The sequence below is a fragment of the Lactuca sativa genome, chromosome 8 (genome assembly GCF_002870075.4).
Source record: "Lactuca sativa cultivar Salinas chromosome 8, Lsat_Salinas_v11, whole genome shotgun sequence".
Taxonomy (NCBI): domain Eukaryota; kingdom Viridiplantae; phylum Streptophyta; class Magnoliopsida; order Asterales; family Asteraceae; genus Lactuca; species Lactuca sativa.
In genome coordinates, this window is record NC_056630.2 from 196,856,909 (window position 1) to 196,870,833 (window position 13,925).

Below are 13,925 nucleotides of genomic sequence, written 5' to 3' on the forward strand. Positions count from 1 at the left end.
TCCCTCTGATGAATTGCAATGATCTTATTCAAGTGGCTCTTATTTTGAAACATATGGAAGAAAATAATCTCAAAGGATCTGAAACTGAAGTGTTTAGAATCGGGTTCGCACATGTCAAGACTTATATCGATAATTACTTCGATTGTTAACTGATGAAGAACTTGCAACTACTTTGGGAAGAGAAGTGAACGTTCCTTAGGAAGATACCTTGACCCAGTCAGCATTATCTAAGTATGTTGTTGGGGAAATATGCCTGAAACCTATTGGCATGGTATTTTCAGGAAGAGATACGAAGGGGAAGCCCAAGAAATTTTTGTTCAAGGTCTCGGAGGTTGAAAGATATACTTCTTCGCAATATACGAACTTTATTGTTCGTATGAACAACTGCAAGAAGAATAATGAAGGAGACAAGAGAGAGCTTAAGAAGGTGATTTCTTGGTATGGAGAAGTGCGAAAGACAATTCACTCAGCTGTTCAGAGGCTTATGGACTGAATAGCTTCGACTGTTTACGAAGGGGGAGATTATAGAGGTTATGAATTGTAAAAGTCGAAATGTTTGTTTGTTTAGTTTTGCATTTTTAGTTATTTTACTAAGTCACAGTTTTATGTGAAGCATATTGTAATAGACTTAGTATATTTTTTGTACACTCAGGTTTCCTATAAATAGGGACTGAGGATAAAAGTAGAAACAACTTTTGCTCTCGAGTATTCTTTCTGCTTAAAAGCTTTGTAATCAGTCTTTATCAATATAAAATCTGATTAATATTTACTCGTTGTGTTCTTACTTTTCAATCATTCAATCATAATCGTTTTCTTAATCTCGATAATAATTCTCTTCAAAACCCTAGAAATTGGCGTCAACGGTGAAGAAGGTGCTCCAACTCAGAATTTTGCAGATTATGAATCTTCAATCTTTTGATTTGTCTCTGATCTTCTGATTCGGCTTACCACCTCCCTATTATCGGATATGTAAGAGAGATGACGCTCCAACTTAAATGTGTGGCGGCTGATGGTCGTGTTAGCGTTTATATCTTCCGACCTATGGCGATGCATCGGCGTTTATATGCGAATGGAAGAAGATGGGGTTGTGTATTTTAGGAGAGAGAGAGAGAGAGAGAGAGAGAGAGAGAGAGAGAGAGAGAGAGAGAGAGAGAGAGAGAGAGAAGAGAGGGAGAGAGAGAGAGATTGTATATTTTATTTAATTATTTTTTATTCCTTTATAAAAGAAAATTATAAAAGTAAAATAGAAAATGCAATTTTTTTTATTCTTTTTTTAAATAGAAAAATATTTAAATAAATAAAAAACTAAGGGCAAAATCGTCATTATGAAAAAGTTCAAAGCAAATTGGACCAAACTAGCAACAAAATGAAAATTTGGACCTGTGGTGCTAGTCCAAACATTTTTGGACCAAAGAGGCAATTTTGAGCAAACCACAGGGACGATTTGTGCAGTTTAGTCAATATTTTTAGTTAGAGAGCTATTCTTAATCGCCTTCCTACTAAAGATAACTTAATTTCGAAATGTATTGATGTTCCTAGTTCTCTTTGTCCTATTTTCATGGATCAAGTGGAGAATGATAATCATCTTTTTCTTGAGTGTATGCTAGCAAAAGCTTTGATTTAGAAACTCTGTCGATGGTGTGATATTGACATGTTTAAGTTAATTTTAGTAGATGGGATGTCTTTGTTTTTGGACGATATTCATTTATGTATGAATAGGAAGGATATCTTGGAAGCTATTATTTACACGAACTGGTGGTCCATATGAAACGTCCGAAATAAGTGTGTGTTTGACCATTCGAGATCTAGACAAGATAGGTTATTTGAAGATATTGTTGTTGTTTCGTTTAATTGGGTGGTCCATCGGAAGCATAAATTCTCTATTCCGTGGAATTTATGGCTTCAAAACCCCATTTTGAACTTTATGATGTGATAGTTCCGTTTCTGTAACGTATGGTTCCTGGTACGCATTTAAACTTATAATTAATTCATGTTTACAGAGCAACTAGACGAGTTGGAAGCCCCAAATCCATCAAGTAAAGATTATTAGGACCGTGGGTTAAGAAACCTACTCGAAGAGTTGGGAGACCTCAAATCGACGAGTAGGCTGGCAGAAATGAGATACCCTATTTAAAAGTCTTAAACCTTTCATGTTGGCCTCATTTCCAGCCTCCAAGTCCCAAACCCTAAATCTCGAAAACTCTAAAGCCATTTGAGTGTTTGTCAGCTATTTTTGAGGGTTTTTGTGTGTATTTGAAGCTATTAGAAGAAGGAAGAGCTAGAGACACAAGAAGGAGCATATAGATCTAGAATCCTTGCCTCATCCACGTCACTTTTCTGGTATAAATCTTGAACCTTGCCTTGTAGTTGATTAGATCTTCTTTTAGGGTTATTTTTCTTGTTCTTGGTCCAAATGACATGGTTCTTGGGATTTGGATGTCCCAAATAGAGAATACTTCAGATCTAGGGTCTTGAGAGGTTTTCATTGCATAAAGGTGCCAATTTTATGGCCATGGAAGCCCCATGCAACCTTTAAACCATCATTTTGGCCTTTTGGAGCATTTAATGGCCATGTATGTGGAGAAAGTTGGGATTTAAGTGATCTTCTTGTCCCTAAAGTCCAGATCTAAGACCTTATTGTCTATCTTGTAGTTTTTGTGATGAGGGGGGGGGGGGGGTGTTAATACTTTGGCCTTTTAGGTTAGGGTTTGAGCTTAACCCATTTAGGAAAGGTATTAATTGGTAAATTTGGAAACTTTACCCTTCCAGAGGCATTTCCAGTCAAGATCTGAAGTATAGAGTCTAGGTCTGAAGAGTAATGGCTTAATGAGCAAGAAAGGACTAACAGATAGAGGAACTCGACGAGTTCAATGGAAGTGTCCTGATTTTGGGATAAGGAAGAAGTCGATGAGTTCATGGAAGAACTCGACGAGTTGGCTCGTGAAATCACAATTTTGTGATTCATGGGAACTCAGCAAGTTGAAGGGCAAACTCGACGAGTTAAGTCAACTGGGAGAGTTGACTTTGACTTTGACCTAGACTTGACTTTGACCATAGTTGAACCTAAGGGGTTATGGGTATGAAATGGTATCTAAGGGGTTGTTCTAATTCAGGGAGTGAGTAGAGCTAATTCGGGAGTAGAGATGTTTCAGTTAGCAACCGAAATTTGAGGTGAGTTTCCTCCTGATTTGAACGAGTCGAAGGCACCAATGTCGGCCTGTGTATGTTATGTGTGTAGATTAGTAGCTAAGTGTGGGTAGGGCCCGTATCTTAGAATTATTTGAGTTTGGTTATGAATGGATTGGTAGATTTGATTATACTTGATGTCTGTGTGATACTTGTATCTGTTTCTTAGTCAGTTGAGTGTGGGTAGGGCCCGAATCTCACTATTAGTTGAGTGTGGGCGGGGCCCATATCTCTTAGGTAGCCGAGTGTGGGCGGGGCCCATATCTCCTAGATAGCTGAGTGTGGGTGAGGCTTGTATCTCACTAAGCGTGGGTGGGCCCTGTATTGTATAGGGCGGGGTTCGTATCTCTTTGATTGTGGACAGGTCCCGTATCTCCCAGTTTTCTTGTTATGTGTATGGCATGTGGTAGTTTGGGGAGACTCACTAAGCTTCGTGCATACAGTTTTTAGTTTTGGCAATTACTTCTGGTAGCAAAGGGAAGAACTCGGGATGACTGCATTGCACACACCATTATGTTTAGCCTGGGATATTTACTCTGATATATTTGACGCATGTTTTGATATGGATATACCGTTTATAATGTTTTGAGATACTATGAATTATGTTTTGATGAGATGATTTTAATAACTATGGTTTATTTATGATTTAAAAATCAAATTTTTGGGACCATATTTTATGAGTGTTACAAGTTGGTATCAGAGCCTTGGTTTGAGGGATTCGGGCACACTCTCGGGTGTGTTTGAACTTAAACTGAGGACTTGGTATGAAAATTTACCAAAGAAAATCATTTTTATAAAGAGGATTTCCAAAAGAGAATTGGGTGTGGTGCATGCAATCACCCTAGCTGGAGTAAGTTCTCTCAAATTACCCATACATGTTTGTTATGATATGATTATGAGAACCGCATGCTAGATTAGGGCTAAGGATCTAGGAAGGGTGCCTTGTATTCCTATTGTATGAGCTTATTGAACTGCATGCTAGTACTGATTAGAAAGTGATATGATGGCTTGATTAGGATATGTTTGGTTTTGTTTACTCAATGCTCGAATGTTGCTTGCTTTGTACTTTCAGGATTTCTATCTATCTTTAACTAACTAGTAAACGAATACGCTAAGTTACATATTACGAGGACTAAATAATTTCAGAAGGTTAGATTTAGCCTTATTTTGCAGCTTTTGTTTGAGTCCAACCGTTGTAGGGAGAGGCCTCTTATTTGAAGAATTATATGGTCTTAGTAATATGTAATGGTATTCGCGAGCTATTTAGGGAAAGTTAGCAGGGACTTCTTATGCAGCTGATGGTGGAGAGTGGGACGGAGATTACCCTAGGGCAAGCCTAGGATGAGAATAGTGCGAAGAGCAGTAGTAGTAGAAGGGAATTGGTGGAGTCAAGGATGTTCTTGAGGAAAGTACGAATAGATGTGGTAAGTAGTATGGGCCGGTACTACTGAAAGCAGAGGATCCGTACTCGAATCAAGGAAGGCTGAGATGAACCTAGGGAACTTGATGTATGTGAGATCCCTCGAGTTATGATGAGTATTCTGATGTATTTTATTGTGTATTTTCAATATGGTGATGCTACGCACTAGATGTGACAACCCGATATTTCAACTCTTTGTAATGACCTAAAAGGGTCAAGTATTGTAACCACTTTTGAGTTAATAAAATTAACTTGATAATAAAATATCCAAAAAGTTTCTATTTAAATTCCTTCTATGTTTAAATGTCAGTAAACCATGATCGTACGTAAAAAGAACGCCCAAACCCGACTTCGTATATTGAAGTTATGATTTTTCCAAGTTCGGCTTAGCAACAGACAACTAAAAACTCGAATCAGAGATCGAGCGACCTTTGGCCGGAATGACCTAAACGAGAATCGAAGGTCTCGACAATGGTATTTCAGCGGTAAAAAGTCTGACAAAAACCGACGTCAGATAAAGAAGTTATGAATTTTTAAAAAAATTCTTTAATCACGTCATTTTAATAAATAAATAATAAAAATAATTTCGGAATTTGCCAACGGAATCTAAACGAAAGTTGTAGAGCGTAGTCTCACCTACGCGTGGATATAAAGACCATCGAAAACGGAGTTCGTATGTGTTGGGTTGCAGATTCGTTTAGTATTGCGTCATTGGGCTCGGTTAATAGTCCAATAGTTTTGTACTCCGGTTTGGGCCTGTCCAACCGTGAGCTGTTAGGTTTACTATATAAGTATATGCTTGCATGCATATTAGGTTAACGATCTAGAATACAATAGAGAGAATTACGATAGCTTTGATTATCTTTTTCGTTCCTGTAAACCTTCTAACCCTCTACAGTTGATGTTCTTTGTCGAGCTCTTCTGAGGGTTGTTTTATAATCATTCGACACGTTTGATTCATTCTTGAGTTATTTATTGTTTTCGTGTTTTTGCTGTTTGTTCTTTATATCGCCTGTTTAAGATCTAATCGATCTTCTAGATTAAGTTTTAATCTTATCAATTGGTATCAGAGCAGGAGGTTGTGTAATCGATACACTTCTTTTCTGTGAAAAAGGTTTCAATTAGGGTTTTCCGCAATTACTGATATTTATTGAGCCGTCATCTCATTATTGACGTATCTTGATATTTATTGTTTTGCCCTAATTTGATTTATTACAAGTCTGATCTTTGAACAGGTTATTTGATCATAATGGACGAGTCGCAATCAAATCCCATCAATATTTCAAACAGCATTGGATCAACAACGAAGATTCCCATCCTATACACCCACGATTATGAAGTCTGGGCGCATCACTTTGAAGATTACGTTATAGGATCTGAGGATAATGGATACCTCATCTGGGAAGCAATTATTTCTGGTCCGTTTTCCCATTCTGCAACTTCAAGGATTATTAAAACTCAAAAGGAGTATAATGATCTTCTAAAAGATGTTAAAGATATTGCGCAAGATGAAAAAGATAAATTTCAGTGTAATATCAATTTCAGTGTAATATCAAGGCGTTAAGATTGATCAGATTTGCCCTTCAGTCCGACACTTTCAGGTTGGTAAGCTCATGCACGACGACAAAGGAAATTTGGGATAGGCTATGTGAATTGTACTCTACAAACGAGGATCTTGAACACTCTATCCAAACCTTACTCTTGTCTGAGTTTGGAGAATTCAGGCAAGGAGCCGAAGAAACTGTGACCCAAACGTTTGATCGCTTCAATCATCTTCTCAGTAAGATGATCAAACATGACATTGAAAGGAAGCTTATTGAACAGAAGGTTACGTTCTTGAATGGTCTCAGACCAGAGTGGAGAGCAGTTGTGTCCACAGTTAAAGCCCATGAGCAATTTAAATCATATTCCTTGGCGAAACTGGTGGGTATTCTCAAATCTCAGGAGAAGATTGTGCTGCAGGAAAAGAATGTGGTTTCAAGCCTAGGTTCGTTGGCCCTCCTGTCCAAAAGTAAAGCTGTAATGGAGGACGAAGACCTCAACTTGGAGGATTATGACCTCACATCTAAAGATTATGCTATGATGGTGTCTAACCCCAAGAGGTTCATTAAGAAGAGATTCCCCAACAACAAAAAACAAAACTGGCAGGGGAGTTATAGCTCAGAAAAGGTTAAAGATGAACCGATGGTTGAAGAGTCTAAGAAGGAACCGAAGGCCGAAGGTGATTCTGGAGTAAGCTGCTACTACTGCGGAGGGAAAAACCACTATGCAAAGGATTGTGTCCTCAAAAAGATGTCTGAAAAGGATGAGGATAAGGATGAAGAAGCTTTGCTGCAGAAAAAGCTTGATGAGATCAGGAAGAAGAAATCTACCGCTAACCCTTCTATGAATGCTCTAATTGTGCAGGGTTCGGTTGCTGATGACGAGTTCAGTGGCGTAGAGGTTTGGTCAACCGACTCTGAAGATGATGAAGTGAGGAAGCCTTCTCATGGAAAGGCTTATGTGGCAAAAGAGGAAAGCAGTGGAGGAAGGTGCTTGATGGTGTCTGACGTATCTCAGATGAGGGGATACAATACTGATAGTGGGAGCAATGAACCGAAGGAGCAACAGGATATGTGCTTTACAGTCAAACCGCTCAGCGTACAGTTCAACGAGCTCGATGAACTAATCAAGAAGGTACAATCGGTTTTTGTCTCATTTAAAGTTCCACAATGCTCATATGAAAAAGAACTAAAAATGTTAACTCTCGAATCTCTCATCTAGATAGTAGTTTAACTCAAACTCGAGTCACCAATTCTAACCTAACTGATCAATTAAGCAGGGTGTCTTCGAAGAGTGAGGAACGGCGCATGTGGATCGAATTGAAGGAGTCGGAATTAGTCAAAATAAAAGATGAAAACATTTATTTACAAAGAGACAATTTAAAGCTTTTAAAACAGCGAAATGTTGTTTGTTTGATTGCAAAACGTCTTTACACTAATATTACTCAGCTTCATTTGGATTGTGAAATAGGACAAAAGATTCATCGCATGATTTTGCCCTTCCTTGAGTTTAAGGGGGACGAAATTGATGCTGAAGCATATAATTGTGAAAGTGTGATATCATCTGAGGACGTTAATCCGACTTATATGTATGGACTGGACAAAATAGAATCTTTCATTAAATCCAAGGACCATAAGGACATGCTCAAAAACCTTTTGGATGAAAATGATAGACTTAAACTGAGAACCGAAACCATACAAAAATTTGACTCTTTAAACTCCAACTTGAGCTCAGAAAACAAAATTGATGTTGAAAATGCATCTGAGCTTAATGAGGATGACAATATGAGTGAAATTTCTGTAGAGGACACGGTTGACTGCTCAGAATTTGTGAAAAGCGAACCTGAAAACCACAAGAATCTAATTTCAGAAAATTCAGTAGAGTTCGCTCGATTGTCCCAACAAAAGTCCCCGATCCTAGCAGAGAAGGCTGTTGTATATCAAAAGGTTAGGACCACTCCAAATCAAGTGTACAAGGTCACAGGAGTAACCGAACATCAGACTGCTGAACTCACAGCTATTGTAAACGAAGACAATGCTGATGGCTGTGATGAGTTCTTCTGGTAAGCTCCAATCGATAATGCTGATGAAACGGTTGGCTTATCTGAAAGGACCTCATGGAAAAGTAAAGGTAGATATGTGCCAGAACCCTTGAACAAGCCAGATAATTTTGATGTGCCAAGTACCAGTGGTACGAAAGACATTCCTCAAGAAAATGGAAGTTCGGCAAAAGAAGACATTCCCTCTAGTTCCTCAGTTCAAAGTGAAAAAGACACTCCCTCTAGTGAAACTTCCTCAGTTCAAAGTGAACCAGCCAAAGAAAAACCGAAACCAAAAGCCAACATCCATCATCAACCGAAGCAGATGAGAAATCAGAAACGTCAAAGGAATCAGAGATACAGGAAGAATCTCTCTGAAAGAAAACAATTTTGGCAATCCCAGAATGCTTATTTCTCACATCAAGACAAGAACCTAAAGTTTGAGAATAATCCTGTTGAAACGCAAGAGAGCAACAACAACCGAAAGCAGAGGTTAGGTTCGGAGAAAAACATCAACCGAAAGCAAAGGTTCGGTTCAGAAAATAATTCCAACCGAAATCAAAGGTTCGGTTCTGAGAATGACTCCAACCGAAAGCAGAAGTTCGGTTCAGAGAACAAAACCAACCGAAAGCAAAGGTTCGGTTCTGAAATCAAAAGAGATCAAAACACTAAGGTCGGTCCCACCAATGATCAAAAGCAAAAAGGCCACCAAGAGTCTTCAGCCAAGAAGTCATCCCAATCTAAGCTCTCTCATTCTCACTCATCTAGTTCTTCTAATTCTTCCAATTCATCTTCATCTCGCTCTAAAGTCCATTCCGTTCATTCTCAAAAATCTCATTCGTCAGCTGAACAAAAAGGCAAACAGAAGGTTTCAACATCCAAACCAAAGTCTAAACCGAACGCACCTAATCCTAATAAAATCAAAGTTTTTACCATCGAAAAGAAAGATGAAACAACACTAATAAAACGAACATATCTTGTTGACATCTCTCTTACTATTCCTGTACCTATGAAAGGCTCACGTGGACCCAAGAAACTTTGGGTTCCTAAATCTGCTTAATTTTTGCAGGTTATCAGTGACGAGCAGTTTGACGAAGAATGGTACATAGATAGTGGCTGCTCGCGTCACATGACAGGGAGGAAAGAAGAGCTCAGGGAATATAGGTCTCTTACAAATGGTGGAAACGTCAAGTTTGGAAACAACTCCTTCGGCACCATAAAGGGATACGGAATGATTACTAATGGTGATTTCACGATAAGAAAGGCTGCATACGTGGAAGGACTACAACACAACCTCATCAGTGTATCTCAGCTTGTTGGAGGTACCGGTCTCAAAGTCTCATTCGACGATGAAGGTTCTGAAATTATTGAGAAGAAGACAAAGAAAGTTATTCTCAAATCGGAGCGTAAGGGTGAAATGTTTCCTCTAAACCTCAAACCCATCAAAGGAAACCCAGCTATATGCCTGTTATCAAAAGCACAATCTGACGAAAGCTGGTTGTGGCACCGAAGACTCTCTCATCTCAACTTTAAAGACATCAACAAACTTGTCACTGGAGGTCATGTTCGAGGTCTTCCATTGCTCAAGTATGATAGAGATCATTTGTGTGCTACATGCGAAATGGGGAAACAGAGTCGTCAAAGTCATCCATCTATAATAAACACTAAAGTTGTTGAACCACTTGAATTACTTCACATTGATTTGTGTGGTCCATCATCTATCAAAAGCATCAGTGGTAGCAAGTATATTCTTGTTATTGTTGATGACTTTTCGCGGTTTACATGGGTGTTCTTTCTAAAGCTTAAATCTGAAGTGACTCATAAGCTGAAAGTGTTCATCAAGCATATTGAAGTACAGCTGAAGAAGGTGGTTCGCAACATCAGGAGCGACAATGGTCTGGAATTCAAAAATAGAGAATTCGAAGAATTCCTTGCAGAAAAGGGAATAAGTCACAACTTCTCAGCTCCCTACACACCTCAACAGAACGGAATTGTCGAAAGACGAAACCGATCTTTGTGTGAAGCTGCCCGAACTATGCTAAGTTTCGCTTCCTTACCTCTTTATTTTTGGGCTGATGCTATTTTTGCTGCTTGTTTTACACAGAACAGGTCATATCTCAACAAACGATTCACGCTCACTCCTTATGAGATTCTCAACAATAGGAAGCCCAATGTGAAATTTTTCCATGTGTTCGGCTCATGGTGTTTCATCTTTAACTCTAAAGAACACCGCAACAAGTTTGATGTCAAAGCCGACGAGGGAATCTTTCTGGGCTACTCTCTCACCTCCAAAGCATACAGAGTATTAAACAAGCGTTCGAGGAAAATCAAAGAGACTTATTACGTGACTTTCGATGATAGTTATGTCAAAAAGCTACAGGCCAAAGAAGACACAACTGGGGAAATCTTTCCTCAAACTGGCCAAGTCACAGTCTCGATCGCTAATCTATTTGAGAAGTTTATGGAACTATTTGACGAACCAGAGAAAGCTACTCTCTCAGAAGCAGGCGCAGCAGACAACAAGGTAGACCATATGAAGCAAATTGTCGAAGAAGCTGCCAGGAGAATGAATGAAGGGGGATCGAATTCTAACGAACCTCCGTCAAACAATGCTTCAGTCGAGGGGGGAGGATCAACCGTCATCAACTCAGTCGACCTCACATGTCGAGGGGGAGCCAAGGTCTCCAACTGCTCCCGAAAGCACTTCTCCAACTGAAAGTGCTTCACCATCCGAAGGTGCATCAACGCCTGAAAGCCCAGCACCACAAGAAACTTCTGAACCTCAAGTTTCTCAAAGCATTCCAGAAAGCTCATCTATCGAGGGGGAGCAAGCTGATATGTCATTCGACTACGAAAGCCAGTCCGAGCCAGAAGAAATGATAAATGCTGAATTAGATCCTACATTTGATCCTCATTACCCACCACTCACCAAATAGACAAGAGACCATCCTGTCTCTCAAGTGGTTGGTGATGTCTCTGAAAAGGTTCTGACCCGATCACAATTAAAGGTAAAACAGACATCCTTATTTTCCAAAGTTGAATTTTGCATGTTTAACTCATTTGTATCAAAAGTTGAACCGAAGACTGTTAACACTGCTCTCGATCACTCCGATTGGGTTCAAGCGATGCAAGATGAACTGAACGAATTCGAGAGGAACAAAGTCTGGCGCCTCATTCCAACTCCTCAAGATGCCTCGGTTGTTGGTCTCAAATGGGTCTTTAGGAATAAAATGGACAAGGAAGGGAACGTTATAAGGAACAAAGCTCGTCTGGTAGTAAAAGGATATTGTCAGGAGGAAGGGATTGATTATGAAGAGACTTTCGCTCCTGTAGCTAGGTTGGAATCTGTAAGAATATTTCTAGCTTATGCTGCCCACAAAAACTTTGAAGTTTTCCAAATGGACGTCAAGTGTGCATTTCTTAATGGAGAACTCGAAGAAACAGTGTACGTGGAGCAACCTCCTGGTTTCGTGAACGAAAAGTATCCCAATCATTGCTACATTCTGGATAAAGTTGTGTATGGACTCAAACAAGCTCCGAGAGCCTGGTATGAAACGCTAACTAAATTCTTAAAGATGTCCAAATTCAAAAAAGGTTCGGTTGACCCAACCTTCTTTCGCAAAAAGGAAGGTAACCACCTTATGATCGTTCAAATTTATGTCGATGATATCATCTTTGGCTCAACGAATCCTAGCCTAACAACTGAATTCAGAAAGCTGATGGAGACTAAATTTGAAATGAGCTCAATGGGTCCTATTAATTTTTTCCTTGGTTTAAATATTAGACAGGGACCCGAAGGCATCTTTATCAATCAGGAAGCTTACACGAAGACTCTCTTAGCAAAATTTGGCATGATGGGAGATTCCAAAGTCAAAGTCCCAATGGCATTCGGCACCAAGCTAACTCCATCCCTGGACAAAGCGGCTGTTGATATCACGCTCTATCGTCAAATGATAGGCTCACTAATGTATCTTACTGCTAGCAGGCCTGACATCATGTTTTCTATGTGTTATTGTGCTAGATTTTAGGCAAACCCACGCGAACCTCACATGCTTGCAGTGAAGAACATTTTACAATATCTCAAGTGAACTGCCTCCTTAGGTCTATGGTATCCTTCCAACTCAGGCTTCTTCGTTCAAGCCTACTCAGATGCAGTCCTTGGAGGATGTGGACTCGACAGAAAAAGCACCACTGGCGGCTGTCAATTCCTTGACGGGAAGTTGGTTAGATGGCAATCAAAGAAACAAACGTGCGTGTCGTTGTCTACTGCCGAAGCTGAATACATAGCCGCTGCATCCTGCACCTCTCAAGTGATTTGGATCCAGAGTCAACTTCGAGACTATGGACTCAATATGAAGAAGATCCCACTATATTGTGACTCTGAAAGTGCAATTAGGATCTGTCATAACCCAGTGCAACACTCTAAAACCAAACACATAGCACTGAGGTATCACTTCATCAAAGATCATGTGGAAGATGGAAACGTTGAAGTGCACTTTGTAAGAACCACTGATCAACTGGCTGACGTCTTTACCAAAGCTCTTCCTGAAGCATCATTAAACAGAATTTTACAAGGGCTAGGTATGATGGAATCAGAGTCAGTACCTCAAACTACCTCTCAACCTCAAACGTAAGAAGTGAAATTGACCGAACGTTCAGGTTCGGTTAAATAATCTGACTCGTTCATCACCACAAAGGTAGTTTTCTTGGTTGTACATTTCATGTTCAAAGTTGTTTATCTTATTGTCAAAAGTATTTTCTGATTGCATGCCTAAATTCCATGGTTTTCTAAAATTTTTCAAAACCGAAACCTATCGAAGGTTCGGGTTCGGTTTCTCAAAATTTTCCAAAACCGAAACCTACCGAAGGTTCGGGTTCGGTTTCTCAAAATTTTCCAAAACCAAAACCTACCGAAGGTTCGGGTTCAGTTTCTCAAAATTTTCCAAAACCGAAACCTACCGACGGTTCGGGTTCGGTTTTTCAAAATTTTTCAAAACCGAAACCAACCGAACGCTCGGGTTTGGTTTTTCAAAATTTTCTTAACCCGAAACCAACCGAACGCTCGGGTTCGGTTTTTCAAAATTTTCTTAACCCGAAACCAACCGAACGCTTGGGTTCAGTTTTTCAAAATTTTCTTCAACCGAAACCAACCGAACGCTCGGGTTCGATTTTTCAAAATTTTTTCAACCGAAACCAACCGAACGTTCGGGTTCGGTTACAAATTTTTTCCAAAGTTTTTTTAAATAGTTTTTAAGTCTTATTTTTTTTCTTGCTAATTTTTTTTTATTATTTTATTATTTTTTTGAATATATCAAAAACTCCAAAAATATTTTTTATCTTTGATTTTTTTTTTGTGTGTTCACTCGTTTATGGGGATAAAATTGTTGGATTAGTTAAGTGTCCCTAGAAGCATGCTGCTGTATGTGTCCCAAGCCTCATAAGATCCTGAATAATAGCCTTAATGACTTGGTATACACAAACCTTGTCTTCCCAATTAGGCTATCACATTTATTCTAATCGTGAGCTACCTCACTCTCTTCTCACATGAGATAAGAGTTTTCTGCTTGGTCCTTATTTTCGCAGCAGAGGTACTTTAATTTCTTACACCATCTCCATTACATTTCTCCATTACATTCGTTTCATCAACGTAACCCTTGAGACTCTCAGAACTTACCACTACGAGCTGAGTGAAACCCAAAATTCAACACCAAATCTGAATTGACGGATGTATCATGATGA